General features: G+C 35.2%; 2 pseudogenes; one reads left to right on the forward strand and one right to left on the reverse strand.

Annotated features, from left to right (window-relative positions):
* Positions 1-5,466: 5,466 nt before the first annotated feature.
* On the reverse strand, positions 5,467-5,959 carry LOC108832752 (zinc finger A20 and AN1 domain-containing stress-associated protein 7-like; annotated as a pseudogene).
* A 4,919-nt stretch (positions 5,960-10,878) lies between these two features.
* On the forward strand, positions 10,879-17,651 carry LOC108839218 (uncharacterized; annotated as a pseudogene).
* Positions 17,652-18,869: the final 1,218 nt, after the last annotated feature.

Raw genomic sequence — 18,869 nt, forward strand, 5'->3', positions numbered from 1 at the left:
TTAGCCTTTAGTGTTGATGATGGAGGATTGGTTCACAACTACCATGCTTTTACTCGTCAACATGTTGATCAGATGTTTCAAATCATCAATAGTTGGGAACTCACAGGCCATTGAGATTATGAAAAACCTGCCATGTTTCTATCTATGGCTGAAATGATAGATCCTAATGTGACATATGATTGCTGGTGCTCCAGAATCATAAAATTAGTGTTTGTAGTCTCCCTAAATGGATCAAAATCACGGTGGAAATGCGATCTTTGTTTCTGGAATTGTGCAGCTTGTGATATACACTTGACTGCTCGTGCATTGCCAATTGAAAATTAATTTTATCTACTTTTAATAAATTTCTGTAAATGACTCTTCACATTTTGTAATTTTTCTAGTTATATCTATAAACTAATGTTTTAAAAAAAAATCAATAAATATATCAATAACATCAACTGTGTCCAAAAATTAATATAATAAAACATTACAATCTAAAAGTATGCATTAGTTCAATTTAAATAACTTGTATTAGATACAATGTATATTCATACAATAATATAAGTAGGAATTAATTTCTGTACAGTTACACCAAGTTTACAATTACACTAGGTTTTACAAAGTTTTCGGAATTTATGGAGAAAGAGATCCGAATTTGTGGATCGGGTCTGGATAGTCCGCGAAATAGCCCTGGTTGAGTTGTAATTATGCAAGTTTCTGTTGGTTTCATGGTCTTTTAATAATTTTTCTGATTTAAATAAAGATATATTTAATTTCAAATCCGGTCAGTTTCGGGCAGGAGTATCTCAGCTCTTTTTTTTTCGGGCAGGAGTACCTGAGCGTTTGATTCTATTGGAGAGATTCTTCAAGTAGAGTGTAACGACCCTGATTTTAGGGCCAAGCCCAATTATTTATTTTTATTAAAACCCTTTCAATTCTACTTCTTTTGTCCACATTGGAAGTTGAGAAAACCTTTCTCCCTCCCTTCTCCTATATATTAGACTCCTCTTCTACCCTTTATTCTCATCAAGTCAAACTATTTCTTTGCGCGTGACAAGTTGTTGTTGAATTATTCAACGACCAGTCACTAGTCAATTTTTCCGGTGAGATTTCCGGCGAGCTTCCGGCGGGATTTTTGGGCGAGCTTCCAGCGGGATTTCTGGGCGAGCTTCCAGCGGGTTTTCTAGTAAGTTTGTCACCTCTATATTTCTAGTTATAGAAATCTATTTCTAGAGTAGTTTCTATTTTAAGAGAGTTTCTATTTTAGGAAAGTTTCCGTTTTAAGAAAGTTTCTATTTCGGGAAACTTTATTTCCTGAGACTCGGCGCCTAAGTCATTGACTCTCGTGTTGCAGTTGACCTTACTTGATCATTCCCGTTGTTCGTTTCGGCCAGTTGCTAAGGTGAGGGTTACTCCGTTAAATCTCGAGCTAGTTTAGTACTATTATTATGGAAAGTCTAGTTTCGAACATGATATGTCTCTGTGAATCGAGTCTGATTGGAGTCTTGTTTGTTTATTATTGTTATTGTTTTTAAAACCGGAATAGGATAATAGAGGATTCAACGGTTGAATGAATTGAGTGATGTTAAAACTGTTATATATATGTATATTTAAATATAAGTCCGTTTGTGTGGATTGCGGATGCACAAAAAGACGTTTGTGTAAGCCGCCGACGAGCAGTGTGATTGCGGGTGCACAGAGACGTTTGTGTAAGCCGCCGACGAGCAGTGAGATTGCGGGTGCACAGAGACGTTTGTGTAAGCCGCCGATGCGCAGATTGTGGGAGTGCAGAGATGGACTACTGTACGCCTGGAGATATACATATATCCTTATGAGGAAATGCGGGGTGCATAGAGTAGCATGTACTATCAGCGCATTGGATGTTTGATGTGGTGTATTAGGCACCGTGTTTGTTTCATGCTAGAGCTAGGTTTACATGGTCGTAGTGCTATGTACTGAGTCAGTGGGTTGCGGTTTAGCATCCCATACCTTACTGAGTGACTCCCCTGTTGCTCACTCCTCTTTTCTTCCCCTTTCAGGTGAGACTGAAGGACATGAGTGATTGCTATCGGATCGGTGCTTTTGGGAGTTTTATTTATTTCTTTCCAGATTTTCGGATTTATGCTTTTATCGATATTCTCGAGATTATTTATACTATGTTGGGATTTAAGGTTATTTATTGGATTTACGGATCTTGAGATGATTTATGCGAATTAATAAATGGAGATTTTAGAATTATTTATTATTATTTATTTATTATTTTATTTTGTAAAATGCGGCAAGAAAACAGTGTTGTGAGGCTTTATAGCAGCAGTAGAAACCTGAGATCAAAAGGTAATGCCCCAAAACCAAGATTCTGGGGAAGACTCCAGTTTCAGTGTAATTAGTAATGTGTTCTTTCTCGGAAAGTACCAGAGGAGAAGATAGGATCCAAGTTTAGACTTGATTAAACCAGAGATGTTAAACCAGAACCAGTTTCTCCACCAACAGCATTGAACACCAAGAACGCTTGCAAGGGAGCAGTTGTCGGGAAGTTCTCTCACACCATCAAGACAAAGGTCCCCAATCTCCATTCAAAACTGCAACAACAAAACTTCTCTAATCACCATTTGAAGAATCAGTAAGTAGAAGAGATAATGAAATGGTTTCCTCACCAGTATAATTGTCTTCGGCCAAGTTGTGCCCAGAGGTTAGCTGCTAACGATGGAAAAGCTGGCGGTAAGTTCCCCTATGGACTTCACTGATAACAGTGGGCTCGAGATCAATAAATAGAGATCTGGGAACATGTTTTCAGGCAGCAGACAAAACTACAATCAAGTTCTTCGCTAAACAAAAAAAAATAAGAACCTTCAAATTCACAGAGAATAGAGAAATTATGTACGAAAGTGAATCAAACCAATAGATTCCATTGTGTATTTTTATTTCTTTTTCTTGAGGGCTTAGTTCACAAAAGGAAAAGGAAAATTTTGCAGTGGAAAGTGTATTCTCACAGAGTGTAGTTGGTGCAATAGGAGGCAGATGTTTCTACCTCAGCATTCTTTCTACAAACTGAAGCTAGCTTTCAGCCTTGGTGTGCTGTCAAGGTCTTCCATGTTCCACGCAGAAGTCCCTATAAATCTGAAAAAAATGCCAGAATAAGGTTTTAGCTCAGGAAAATGCAGAGGGTGAAAGAAACCAATAGGTTTGTTCAACAAATCACAAAGGACCAAATTACAGGTCATGTTTACAACATCGTATACAAAGCTGAGTAAGTAAGATGTTCATGAAAAATAAACTTTCATGCCTTGTGCAAAACATAAGATGCTCATGTGAAAACACAATACAGAATCATAAATATCGTCCAGAGATTCCACTGCAGAAATCAAATTTATTGTTGTGTTAGACTTTAAGCTTCTTCACTAACCGGTCGGTTCTCTAATTTCTCAGGCACACCTAAAAAAAGAGACTAACCCTCAATTCGTGATGCTGTTGTGTAGAGGAGTATTTGCAGTAAACCCATGACCTAAAAATACAACACATTTCTTGATGGTCGAAGCACCGCAGGAGCTTTTGCTGCAGAAAGCATATGAACAAAAAAATATTAGAGACTCCCTTGACCTTAAAACGTAAACAACAGTTGAAAGAACTAACTAACTTGAAGAGAAACTACTCAAACTAAAACATTTTTTTACTGAATGTATCAATCATCAATCTGAAACAGAACTTATATGATTAAAATCACCAAAAGGAGATAATAAATAGGGTACACGTCTACTGGAATGGCGTCTTCTGATGTAGAATGCCGGTACTATAAACAAAAAAAAAATAAGTTATGAACTCCAGCGGAGGAATAGAACAAACTCAAGCGGAGGAATAGAACAAATCTGGGAATCAACATATCGACTTCCTGAAGCAGAACAAATCTTTGAACCAATATATAAAAATATCCAAACAACTTATCAGCTTAATACTTTAGGGCATAAATATAATTCGAGAGGAACTGAAATTCGAATTAGGATCCGAAATAATCCAAAATGAGTTAACTATATTAATATTCTTACATATATTAAGATAATTTAAACATTTTATAACATCAATCCAAGAAAAGTAAACACGACGTATAACGTATACTAGGTGATAATATGCATCCTGCGCTAAGTGAAATACCTAAAATAATGACATGTTTGCACAGTAAAATTAATTATGTATTTGCAATTTGTTTTTTTTTTTATGTATGAGAATATGTTTCAAATTTAATAAAGGGTAATTCTATAGACATTTTCTGTTGTAAAATAAAAGAGAAAAAGGATATCTTATTCATAAACATATAATCCATCCCTTTATATAGAAAATTAGGGTCGGCCCGTCCTACGGACGGGATGATAATTTAAAGTAATTTAAACAGTTAGACTAAATATTTTTATTTAATATTTGTTTCATTTTAAAATGTTTTATTCTATATTAGTATGAGTCATTACAATTAATAAGATTGTTTATTTGAAGTTTTATTATATTTTTATTTTAATAGTGTAGAATTGTTAATTTATTTGTTTAATTTTAAGTTACCTAGTTTTATTCATTCTCTTACATTATTTTATATCATGCTCTTATTCGATTATATAACTATATATTTAAATTTTACACAGTTGTAGATCTATATTTATAGTTTTTTTTTTAGAATTCATGACATAAATATTTAAAATACATTTTACATCTATTTAGTTAGAATAACTTAACATATCTCTTTCATACTAAAAATTATCCATTTGCTGTTTTATATCTATTTTTTATTTCTGTATTTTTTTTTCTATTTCTATTTTTCTTTATAATTATTTTTGATTTTTGATCATCGATTTTTTTTATTGTGATCTTATTTTCGTAGAAAATGTTTTTAATCTATTATGTATTAATATTTGGTTACGTTTTCCTCTATTTTTTTTTCTAATCTTGAGCTATAATATGATGGAATCATTTTGATAAGCTTTACGCTTTTTATTTGCATTTGATAAAACGTGTGGACACAATATTGCTAAAAGTCGTATTTGTTCTTTTTCTGAAGTGCATGTGTTTTAGACGATATTATAGATTGTGTGCTAATTTCACATTGATGGATTTTCTTGTTAGATTGTAATTAGACTATTGATTAAAAAGAAGTGTTGGGCTATTAAACATTCTATTAATAACTTTTGTTTATAGAATAAGATGATAAGGAATATAGAGTGTTTAGTGCATTTTTAAAAATTATTGATCATCTGGAACGCTTAGGTTACTTCAATATAGTGAAATTTAGAGCTTTTTAACACTGAGGAGCTTATATGCAAATAAATATATAGAAATTATAACAATAATCTGTAACATTTCTCAAAGAAAAAACAATAATCTTAGCAACGGATATAAAAAAGAATCAATGTGGTATCTCCTCCCCTTGTACAAAAAACATCATAGATAGAGATCTTACGAAAGATGGAGACCAAATTACTTTTCAAAAGAAAAGTTTTTTTTTTTTCATATCCTTTCGACTTTATCCGCCTTGATCACAGGATTGGCCTTTGCGATTACATCACGTCCAACTTCTTTGAAATCAAGGTTATACTCGTGCTTCTCCGGGTACCTATGGCTTCCGCAGAACGTGCTACCGCATTTGCACTTAAACCCCATAACCCCAACCTTCTTGTTAGAGCTGAAACACATGTTCGTCCGTGCAGGTTTCGACGGCTCTGCCTCCTCATGTCCCGTGGCTATAGGAGCTGATGACGGCTCAGCGGTTACAACAACAGAGGCTGGTCTGGTTTCAAGAGGCTGTTTTTGCTCTGGTGTGACAATGAGACTGATAGATGGAAGCTTAAGTGAGTTCTTGACAGCAGATTTTGCTACAGCGGTTAGATCTTCCTCGGCTCGAAGAATTCTGTAGCATTTGGAACAGAGGTTCATGTTGGAAGACCCGAAGAAACCGCATCTATTGGTGGAAGCTTGTACTGTTGTTTTGCTCAGAGCTCATTGTTGTTCCTTTCTTCTTCTTCTCAAATCTATTAAACAAACAAAAAAATTATAGTCTGACAGTAACAAAAGAATGTTATAAAGATGATAATCTTTGCATTAATTTGATTCAACCCAGCTACGAAATTGAATCAATTGAATTAAACCCAGATTCGGTATAATCAGTTTGCCTCATTTCGATTCAACACAGGTTCTATATAATCATCAAATGGAAATCAATTGTGTAGATCTATATAATCGATTTATAAACCTTGCTTCAAAGAAGATCTATCATTGTGTAGATTCAATGATCGTCACAGGAGGGAGGTTGCGACAGGTTCCAATGAACATCGCAAGAGGGAGTCGAACCGCGACGGAGGAGCTACAACAGTGCCGATTCAATGCCGAGGAGGAAATCAAAATTAGTTTCTCTTGATTTTTTGAGAAGATTATGATGAAGAGGATTGGACAGATAATTTTTGTGGGAGATGATGTACCTTTTTATCGGCGAGAAAGATGTCCCTGCCGCGTTTGACATTCCCGGCGTCACAGAATTGCAGCAAGCTAACCTGTACAGTGAAAGAACACCTATCAGACTTCAAATCATAAAGAAGAATGAGTTTATTCCTCCGCTTAAACAGATTGAGGAGATGGTTTTGAGAGGAAAAAGGCTGACCTATTTATACTCGCAATCGCAGATACACCGCCTAACAGAAGAGAAAATCGCATTGAAGTCTAGACAGTAGTGAAACGAAACGAAACGATTCAGATCCGATATCAGTTACAGAAAGAGAAACTCGATCGTTCGCCGTCTCAGACGAAGAAAGAGTCGCGAAGAACACAAAACACCCCGGGCGTATCACAAAACAGAGTGAAAGCCCACATTAAGCCCAAAATGCAATCACAGACTCACCACGCATCGTTTCATTAACGCGGACACGTGTCAGCGCCAGGAAACTCGAATTTGTGACCTGGAATCCTATGTGGCAGCACCTGGAGAGAGTAAACCATACTTTATATAAATAGATTACACTGTCATAATAATATGGAAATAATACAAATCATAAGTAAGAAAGAAAAAGGAAAACATACATAACCAGCCGGCTAGATCCAAATCATAAACCAGCCGGTTATTACATCCACTAATCTAATGGTTTATAACACTCCCCCTTGGATGTTATAACCATCTAGAGCTCGTGATACACTTTACCAATATTTGTGTTGCCTCATTAAAACCTTACCAGTAGAACTCAATTGGGACAAAACCAGGTGAAGGAAAAAGAATACAACATGTATCACTCCCCCTGATTTGTACCTCCGTGCATGTTCTTCAAGTTGGCACATGGACAATCTGATAGTTTAGCTTCATGGGCGCCAAGTCTTGAACTGGTCCTTTATTTGGCACGTCCCAAACTGATAGATAATTTTCATGGATGTGGAGTTGGTCTAGACATGGTGAAAAAGTCGGCTGACATATCATATGATTGAACTTGTAGTACTTTGAGTTTATTCATCATTTTTCAAACGTGTATAACCTGTTTGAGATCTTGTATGGATCACATGTTATAACCTGCATTATTTATCAAAACCAAACAAACTTCTCTTTGGGTCTAGTTAGTATAAATCAATCTCAAACATTTAGTTCTTTTGAAGGTAACATAGGATGTATTAATCTTGTTTCATTGCTTCATGTTCGGACATGCCAAATTTATCTAAGCAAGGTGCCAATAGTACTTATGGCAAAGGACGTGCATGGCTTTAGTTCCAATGCCTTATGGTCTAAACATATACATAAAACTATCCGACCTAGTATGGCTTGCCATATCAAGGCGTCAATTATATCAATATAGTGCACTTTTGGTCGGATGTGCATAAGCTTTAATGGTACTTATGTAAGGCATTTCCCGGACCAAGGACATATGCCTTGTCCAATCTTAGGATCAAAAGGATCTGTGACCAAGCTTAGGGGTCCTCAAGACTATGTCTTTTCTTTGGACTAAGTAGGTCTGAGTCCAAGCCAAAACAGGACCTTATGAGTTACGACTATAGGACTTACAATGGTTTGTGTCCGAACCAATGTACAATTTATTTGTCCTTCCTGTGACCAAATGGGTCTATGTCCGGGCAAGGGACTTTATAACTATTGGACTATGTAACCATACAATGGGCGAGTCTTATTCATATAAAACGTTTGAGTATCAATGGACCTTATAGGACTTACTCAATGGTCCATGCTAATCATTTTAGCACCTTTCTATGTATGCCTTTGATCACAAGTGTTTCATCTTTAAGGTACTCAATTTGTAGTTCCAAACAATCTTTGTTTGTCCCAAAACTTAGTCTTTCCCAAATCTTTCATTTCAAACTCTTTCTTTACATATTTATTTGGGAAATGTCTCTCCAGAGGTTCCTAGGATATTCTTAGATCACTAACATATTTTGTACAAGTTTGTTCTCGAGAACTTGTTGCATTTGGCAACTCAATACCATATGGGACTTATATATATATATATTCATTATCTAGTGGACTTATATAAGTAGGCGGTTTTTACATCCATGAACCGCAAGTATAAGTTTCTTTCTTATGTGCCAGAATTATCAAGGAATCTCAATGTTTGTTGCATCCACCACAAGGAGCATATCTCCTTATAATTGATTCCTGATCTTTGTGAGAATCCTTGTGCATATGGTCGTGCCTTATATCAAGCATATCTCGCCATGTTCATTTCTTTCACAAATATTTATTTCTGTCCAACTGGTTTAACATCTAGAGGTGTCCGAACTTATGGGACCAATCCTCTCTTTTCTTAATAAGTTTAACTCCACGTCTTCTTTCGATATAATCTTATTCTTATTGTTGAGTGCACTCATATATATACATGGGTTCATGATCCTCATTCATTTCATAATCTCAAGTGCTACATTGCATGCATAGTATTAGTATATCATTGATGTCGAGTACTCTTTTGTTCCATTGTGTCCTAGACATGACTTAACTTATTGAGGTTTCATTATGACCTTCAGTACCCTGATGCTAGGCGTCCCAAGCATCATTCTAGGAACCTTAGGTACAACCTCATCCATGGCCATGGCTTTTAAGTTTATACAACCTTATGATTGATTATGTCTAGGAGTCTCTCATCCACGGATTAGCACCTTTCTTTAATATCCAAAGGATCTTATCTTTAAAACTCATTGGTCTATCATGTTTTAAAACATGTCTTAGACTCAGTAGCAACTTGATTGTGTTCTCTTGAACATCAATTCGAATTTGGTGCATTCATAGCTGGTATAGATGACTTAGTCATTATATTCGGGTCTGCATTGGAATCTGGCAACTTGTTTAAGTTAGCTTTTGTATAATCTTTTGGAATTCTAGATCTCACTCTAGATTCTGAGGATCTTGCCAATATAAGGATGTTTGATTCCATGTAATTTTTTCTTACCCAGCTAATTATTTTCTCCCCTTAATGTTGGATGTTCGGATTCACTGAAGTGACTATCTGTGTACATGGCCCTTAAACAAATCATATGTGGTTGGCTCAAGGTACTTAGAAACGTGGGGAAATCATATTAAGTCATATCCAACATATATTCTCATCCTCATCTTATATCTATGTGGTGGAGCTATTGGATTCATAAACGGCACATCCATATATCTTAAGATGGGATATGTTATGTCTGGCTCTTGACCTGTCAGTAATTTGGGATGGAGAATATCTATGTTCACTTAGATCCGTGTGTATGTCCATGTGCCAAGGAGTGTTTTATACTTACCCCCATGGACATACCATACGTAATAAATTATTTGGGATGTGAACATATCAAGACATATAGTCTTTTAGGCGATTTCAAAGAACTATTTTCCTTTGTCATTAGTTTCATCTATGTTTACTTCTTGTCCTTGTCCATTCTTTGTGTATTTACACGTCCATATTTCTGCCATGGGATGTTTTATACTTACCCCATGGACATATAGTGGTTATTAAACATTTGGTACGTGAACTCTTTGACATATAGTCATTTGGACGTTTGAAGTACCATATTTCATTTGCCTTTTGTTTCATCCGGATGAGGATTGTCTATCTTTATTTTTTTTTTTTTTTTTTGGCATCGAACTATCTTTATTTCTTGTGGACTCTTTGACACGTCCATATTGTGTATGTCCATGTGTCATGGAGTGCTTAACACTTACCCCCATGGACATATCATATTTATCAAACACTTGGACGTGAACTCATTAGCTTTTATCAAGACATGTAGTCTTTTCCACTTTGGGCGATTTCTCTTAAAGAAATTATTTGTGCTCTTTTTCCCATGGTTTCAATATGAGACCATCCATTCTTTCACTTAGACAAATGAGTATTGTACCACAGTCTCTGATAGTACACGGCCTCTATGTGAATACAATGCACACAGCTTCTATTAAGGATACAATGCACCATCTATTTCTAGATGTGTACCCTTGAGGCCATAGGATATAAGTTTGGCCGTGGCATAATTGTTTCTTAAGATGTTGTGGCCTGATCCACTATACACCATAATGATATTCACAAGAATGGACGTTTTGTTTTAGAGATAAAAGCTTTTATTCATTCAAAGATAGCAAACAAGGAAATAAAACAAGTTCAAAAGGAAAACGAGAGATCATGAAAACTAAGTAAAGACACTAAGTGTTTTGATGTCTAATCAACTGGACTCATTAGGCAATCTGAAGTTTCAAACTCCATAAGATCATTTTTATAAACCATATGAGCTTTTTGGATTCTTTCCTTTTAGACTTTCTTGGTAGATCTCAATTATATGATTGGGAGTTCTACATGTCTTAGCCTAATGGTTACTCGTTCCACACCTATAGTACACTGATTTGGACGTGCATCTTCTAAGTCCAGAATTGGACTGATGGTCATGTCCATAAGGGTTCCATCTTGAACCCCGGCCATGGTTTCTTCTACCACAGCCTTGTCCATGCCATCTGCTACGTTCATAACTTCTTTGGCTATCATGGACATGGTTGGTTTCTTTATTTGCCTTTTTGGCTAGGTGTGTATTAGATAATGGAGTTGATCCCGGAGATCTCGTTTCACTATCTTTTATTAGCAACTCATCGTTTTTCTCAGCTTGCAATAAACATGATATGAGAGATGCATAAGTAGTGAAGCCCATTTCACGGTATCGTTGTTGTAACAACACATTGGTGGAGTGAAATGTGGAGAATGTCTTCTCCAATATATCTTTATAATTCACTTCCTTACAACATAGTTTCATTTCGAAAACTATCTTAAGTAGAGCCGAGTTATACTTGTCCACGAACTTATATTCCTGGATTCTGAGATTCCTCCAATCATATAGAGCCTTTTGGAAGTATCACCATTCTTTGGTGATCATATCTAATCTTTAGCTCTTTCCAAAGCTCTAAGGGGTCAATGGTTAGATATTGATTGTTTATATTCGACATCTGAAAACATGTGTTTGACAAGTTAGATCTTTGTTTCCAAAACCTATTTGGTTTATGATTTTGATCAAAACAATTTTGACAACAAGTCTGGTCGAGGTCTAATAACCAAGACTAATTAGAATTAATATCCAAAACCAAGATGGTTTATGTTTTGATCAATTCCCAATTGAATGGGAACATTATATGATTCGATTTCTAGTTCAAGGATTTTAATCGAACCGATAACCTAGAAACTTTGTTTCTATATCAAGAACATGCATCATTCATTCAATCATGAGGTTATCTAACAACCTAAACAAAGATGCATGGTTCATGGTGTATGGATTGAACCCTACGTACCAAACAAGTAAGAAACAAAACGATTTCATCTTAAGGTTATCTATCAAAACAGACTAGCAACCTAGGCGATTGAATCTATCAACTTAGCAAGGTATAATCAGGACTCATCAATCAAGACAATCAAGACATGAATCAAGGGTTTTATAACATAGAAAACGATTAGGGTTCAACTTAGTTTTAGGTTTCAATTAGTTACTTACCTTTAAACTCCAATTAGGTTGAATGGACATATGTATGAGAGTTGATCACGAATTTATAATCCTTAACCTCCAATTGGAATATGAACCAGGAATTTGATCTTGATTGAACCTTAAACACAAGAGTCAAAAGCGAATTAGAATAGAGATCAAAACCAAAACGCAAATTAAACAAAAGAGAGAGAGAGGGATTTGCGCTTAGGGTTTATATCAAGGAACAGGTCGTGGCTGATGGTTCTTGAGAAGCTCATGTATTAGGAGCATGTCATGAATCAAGAACAGCTCGTGGCTTAGAGACCTAAACAAAATGATTCAATAAAGGGTTAGTATGAATCAAAGCAAAATCGCCAACAAGAACAATTTAGAGAGAGATTGCGGCTTAGGGTTTTGATTATGGTTTTGATTCAAGATCAAGTTGCGGCTGAAGCTTAGGAGAAAGTTAGGTTTAATGTTGAAGCTTTGGCTCAGGGATTCATAGATCAATCCTTGTTGGAATCGGGTTTGGTTTCCAAAGCATATCGGTGTGCACTGTATCTGTGCCTGAGGAAGCGTCGGTGGTCAGATCGACAAGCGGTTTGCACTGATGGATTCGTCTCGTCGAGAGCTTCAATTTGATATCTTAATCATTTTCTGGTTCCTCATGGTTTGAGAGAACGATCTCTTTGAAGTTCCGAAGTGATTTTCTTTTCGTTTAGGGTTTGATGATTTTTGGGTGAGTTGAAGAATATTTCGTGGGGCTTAGGGCTAGAGGCTGATAACGTGTTGTAAAATAAAGGGAAAAAGGATATCTTATTCATAAACATATGATCCCTTTATATAGGGAATTACACCGTCATAGTAATATGGAAATAGTACAAATCCTAAGTAAGAAAGGAAAAGGAAAACATACATAACCAGCCGGTTAGAACCAAATCATAAACCAGCCGGTTATTACATCCACTAATTTAATGGTTTATAACATTTTCTATGTGTTTGTTATAAAAATAGCACACAAGGAAGAAAATGACTAAAATATTTCATTTAAGAGGTTAAAAGACTTTTATACTCTAGATATATAAAAAAATAAAAAAATAAAAAAAATAAAATAGAAAAAAGAGAAAAATAATATTTATTTAATAGTTTCAGATTATATGTTTTCAGATTCGACAAAACTGAGCCAATATATATGCTCACATGTTATCATTGTTCAAACAGCTCTGGGAGAGAGGAAGTCTTTTCATGTGCATGCAGCCACTGTTCAGCCAGTTTGGCCGTGGACGTGGGTTTAAGTTTGGGTTTGGGTCTTGGTAGAAGGCTCTCTAAGATTTTTTTTGGACTAAGTTAAGCTCAACGTTTTTTCATTTCATTTCTAAAAAGAACAGCATGACATTCATAAATAAACGATACATAGTTCGTCTGAAAACAACATGAAGTTCGTCTGTTTGAAAGGATCAGAATGAATCAACAGAAGAGAGATCTTGCGGAGAAAGTTTCTCAACTTTCCACTCCTGAGATTTCAGAGATATTTTCGCTAAACGTGTGCAACAGTTTCGAAAATTAAATCCCTTTCTCTTCTTTAAATACTCGACTCCTCTTCATTCATTTCTAACCACTTTTCTTATTGAAATCCAATAGCAAAATTCTCAAAGCGTAAGTCTATAGGTTCGAGATTGTTTCGTAGATTAATAGTTCGTAGAAGTTGTTCATGAATGCCACATGCCAACCTATCATGGTTTTATCTTGAAACTCTTATTCGTACAGGTTCGTCGCACTTATAGAGCAAATATTAAGAGTTAAGGAAAGAGATTCGTCTCGACTCCGTGATATCATTTTTAAAAAACATTTTTGTATTGCTTTTTGTTTCGTCTTTTGAATCATATATATATATATATATATCTTTAACATTGCTTTATTTTTATCGTTTTATCAATTTCTGGCTTCTAAAGTTTTAACTCTTATTTCGATTTTTATCTAAAGCTTTTAATCAGATTGAAAAACAGTTCTATAAAACTGTTTTAACAAGAGTATATATATATATATATATATATATATATATATATATTACTCTTTGACTTATTTTTGGGGTTCTTATAAAGCCCAAGTCATATTATTTTCACATTTTCAATAAAAGCACATGGCTTATTTAAGTAATATTGATTAATTATAATTTAGTGATTAAAAATCTATATGAATTCGTTTTTAGGTGTTTAAGGCAGTGATGCACACTAAAAGAATCCTAAAATTATATAAAATATTTTTGTTTCCATGCAGCAAAAAATATTAAAATATAATAATATTCTCTAAGAGCTATTTGTATGATTTCCATAAGAAAATCAAAAGAATGTAGTTGATTTAAAAAAAAGATTTGACAATTTATGTCTTTTAATTGACATTCAATAATTGCCTTCAATCATGCTCATTAATGGAAATTCCAATTCTAACATTTAATCTTGGGGCTGGAGAGAGGGGCTCACAGCATGCCATGTACAAACCTTAATATTACTCATATAATCTCTATGGTTCATTATACCGAAGTATCATATTATTATCTATTTTACCTTAGAATAAAAAATTAGCGTTTGTGTAGGTAGAGAGTGAACCATAAATATTAAGTTTGGTAAAATAACTGAAATTAATCATCATACGTAGCTTGAACTTGCAATAGTAGAAACTTACAAAAACAGAAGCCTTTGTCGATAAATTAAGCAGAATTCTCTAATTCTAAATCATTGAACAAACTTACAATGTTTAACTTTCATTGTTTAACTTTCATGACTCCAGGTGTCCAACCAATTGAATACAGGAAAAATAAATCTTAAGAAAAATGTTTATAAAGTCCTGTAAACATCAATATGTCTCCTCCTTGAGCATGTATAACGTCATTTCTTGCTGCTTAAAGTAACAACGATCTTCTTCGTTCACCAGCACAAGATTTAGAATTACTGGACATTGGATTTGTTGTTTACGTTTTGAGAATCTAGTGTGTCTTTTCCTGCAATGAAAAAAACTCGTGAACTTTGTAATCTACCTACATCGAGTTGCACCGTAATTCCTTCTCACTTGTGTCTCCTTCATGAAAACCCTCTGTTTAACCGCCTATTCAAAAAAACCCATAAATAGTAAGCATTAGATATGTGCGCATAAGCACAAGTTTCATCTAGATCGAGCTTCATCAAACACTTTAATATTCGTTCAACCATCTCAACGTTACCGTTTATCCTGCAAGTAGAAGTAGAAAGAAAAGAGCTCCATATAATAGTGGCTTCTTCCTGTGTTATGTTCTATATCATTGCTTCGGCTTCCTCCAATAGTTCTGCTTCACCCAACACGTGAACAATGCAAGTGTGGTGTTTTATCGATGGCTCAGTAAAATACTTTCATCTCATCAATAAACTGATCAAATAACAAGTTGTCTTCTCTAATTCAAGACAAATTCAAATTTATAATTATCAAATATATGTTACCGTCCTAGCAAGTGACCATTGTTCTGCATGACAGACAAATATAACCAGGTCACAAAATTTAAATAAATGACATAACCAATAAAACATATGTGTACGAACTATATGAAAATAGGAATATCTAGTAATAAGCAAGAAGGAATTTCTTACTTAAGCTTCACAAGCGTATCCAATAACAAACAAACTCACTAATATGAGTATCATGAAGGTTGTGGTTGTAACAAAATGATGCAAATACATTAATAAGTTATTAAAACCCATCAACTTATACGATACAAAAGCTTAAAAATACTAAGCAAACCATAAAGAGTTTTCCACATAAAGAAGTTATGCTTAGGTTTACACCAAAAAGAATTATGCTTAGCTTTAAAAAAAGGTATAACTAATAAGTGGTATTCAGACTCATCGAATCCACACAGTAATAACACAAGGTTCTTTCCTGCTCTTGACACCTCAGACTTTTAGAATCACGTGGGAGTGACATGTCAATAAATGAAAAAAGTTGAAAAACCAATAGAAACATTTTGTTTCTACACGTCATTTGTCTTCTGTTTTATGTTGTTCTTCGTTGGCTAACTGGAGCAATAAACTTTTCATTTACTTTGTGCGGTTCTACTTCACTCATGGCGACGCCGCAGATCTAGCTCTGACAAAAAAAAACGAAGAACAGCATAAATTCATTGAAGCAGAAGAATGAGATCGCGGAGACTTCTACCTCGCTTGTCTCAGCTAAGCTGTTTCAGAAAGATTTGTCGGAGATGCAGACGATGCTGGAGAAGATGAATCGACGAGAGCCCATTAGTGTTCACGAAGGAGCAGCAGAAATATGTTGAGAGCTTGGCCCTAAAGCGACAATTCTTAGCCGTTCGATCCAAGATTACCTCTACCGGATTTGTCCCAGCGTCTGCCTCACCTTTATGTTCACTGGCTCGCCTCCAATGCAGCTCTCACTCTTCAGCTTGATTCACTCGCTATCACTCGCGAACAGGCATTTTCTCTCTAATTTGACAGAACTGAATCAATATGAGAAATTGAGTACCTCTGGTCGAATGATCGATCTTATTCTACATTTAAATTAGGCTCAAATGAGAGAGCAGACGCTGCTTGAAGAAAACAGTGCATATGAAATAAGATATCAATCTGTGAGGCAAAGATGCAAGATAAAAGACATGAAGCTGATTCTCTTCTTACAAAGTTGAACGTGAGTTCAAGTGCAGATAGTGTTTTGATATGAAAAGATTGTTCTTTTATTTTCTGGATTCTTGTTACCACTTTGGATCTGCTTGATATCTGGTCTGCAGGAGCTAGAAGAGGTTGCGGAAATCTTGAAAACTGAGCAAGAGGATGCACAAGCTTCTCTAAATGAAAGGCATTCCAAGAGCTCTGGTGAAGCTGTTATCCTACCTTATTGGAAGGGTAAAGATGGAGCAGATACAGAGGCGATGAAATTTTCTTATGCTACAGAAGTTGGAGAGTTTGATGAGTTTTTGTTTTTACTTTTTATTTGTATGGAATTCTTTTGTCTTGTATGCCTGAGTTCGTATAAGTTATTTTATTCTTTAGTGGTTAATGGAGAAGGTTCAGGAGTTAGAGAGGAGTTGGGTTGTTAAACAGGAAAGAGCACTGAAGCAGCCTTCTCCAGGTACTTATCTTCATCAACTTTCGTCATGTTCGCACACGCCAAACTTCAATCTGATTTGTTGTTAAAAAGGCCAAAAAACTATGTTAGATAGCTTATTTTCTGTAAGAACCCATCAGAGACCTGTTTTTGATTCCGTTAGAAAGGTTGATAGCCTGAAAAGTTCCATTCGGGTTATCTGAGTGGGAAGGTTTTTCTAACTCAGCTCAGAGAGAGAAGAGACTGGATAAACAACTCCATACTCTAATCGAGCAATTATCTGCAAAGCAGGTCCATCTCAAGCTATATCAATCTACATCCTTTAGACTGGTTCTTAACAGAAACCTTTGATATGCGTATCAGGTAGAAGCAGATGAGATCGCTGGTGAGATTCATTCGAGTGAGATGGAATTAGAGAGACTGAACAGTTTGTGGAGAAGATATGGGAGCTTTAACGTCGAGGGAAACGCTGCAAGGAACAAGTTCAAAATAACAAATTCAGATAAGGATTTGGATCAGACTATGAGGTTGATGCTCATTCCTACCTTCCGTAAACTGCTACAAGAAATGAGACGCAAACAAGGCTTATGTATTTCAGGTCAGCATTTGTCGTCTACATTTTGGCTTTGCACATCCTGGTATTCATCAAGATTTCTTTTTGAGATATTATGTACGACATTTTTATGTTGCGAATGGGGTCAAAACACTGCATATAAAATTTATAGAGATATGATAATTGTTCACAAATGGTTTTCCTTCCTCACATATATGAATACGTAACAATCAAATACTGAGACTCCTACAAGAATCTTTCTTTGCAATTTTTATTTTGCTGATTTAAGATGGTTGTCTCATCTACTCAATTCTTGACTGATGGTTTTTTACTTCTCTTTCTTCATCATTTGCAGCAAAGTATCATTCCAAGTATCAATCGGTCGAAGTAGCATTGCTTGTGCCGTGTCCATCAGCCTCAGTCTCAAATCCATCTTCTTCAATATGCTCCATACGAAACCATCCAAGTTCTGAATGTTGTTCTCAGAAATATGACATCGCAAAAGTAAGTACAAACTAAAAAATCACTGACTGAAAAAGATATTCACTGTATTTACTGTTTGTACCCATGTACTCTATTGTGATTTGAAAATTCAAATCATAAGTATTTGGAACAAGAATCAATGGTTCAATTCTGTTGTCCGGGCATTGTTAGGCCATAGAGACGATGAAAGAATTTTGTATAAGATGAGAGAGGAAAAATATTTAAAAGTTATGAAGAATGTTGAGGATCTGATGAATTTAGAGCCTCTTGAAGTTTATTTGAGTTGATTTTCTCATGTTTGTTCGTAGCTCTAAACATATTTGTTGTAACCTTTGTTGTGTTCTGAGAATAAGCTTTAATGAAACTGAGATTTTGAAATGTTTTTTATTTTGTTCGGTAGATTGAAGGTTCTCAGTCCATTAAAACTTGGAAGTTGCAGGGCAGGACCTTGAGGAGGCCCAATTTAGCTCATTTTGCTATATTGTTAAATCTAAGAATTTGCTAAGTTTTATGTGGAGACATGTCCTTCTGAGGTATCTGTTTTGTACGAGTAAAATCTAGCTCCTGCTTACGGAATATTTTGTTTGATACTGGTAAGGTTTTTTGAAGTTACCGCTGTTAACTCATTTTATTTTATCAAATTAGTGATTTTGATGTAAGTTTTATGATTACTTTAGAGTCGATAATCTGGAGTTCCTTTTTGTGGGTGCAACTGTTATAATAAATAACCAAGGTCTCAATATTTGGAGAGTTTCAAATTAAGACCGTTTATGCTGTTTTATTGGAACACCGATGAGTGAAGTCGATTCTACTCATTTCCACCGGAGTAGAGCTAATTGCATGA

The sequence above is a fragment of the Raphanus sativus genome, chromosome 5 (assembly GCF_000801105.2).
Source record: "Raphanus sativus cultivar WK10039 chromosome 5, ASM80110v3, whole genome shotgun sequence".
Taxonomy (NCBI): Eukaryota; Viridiplantae; Streptophyta; class Magnoliopsida; order Brassicales; family Brassicaceae; genus Raphanus; species Raphanus sativus.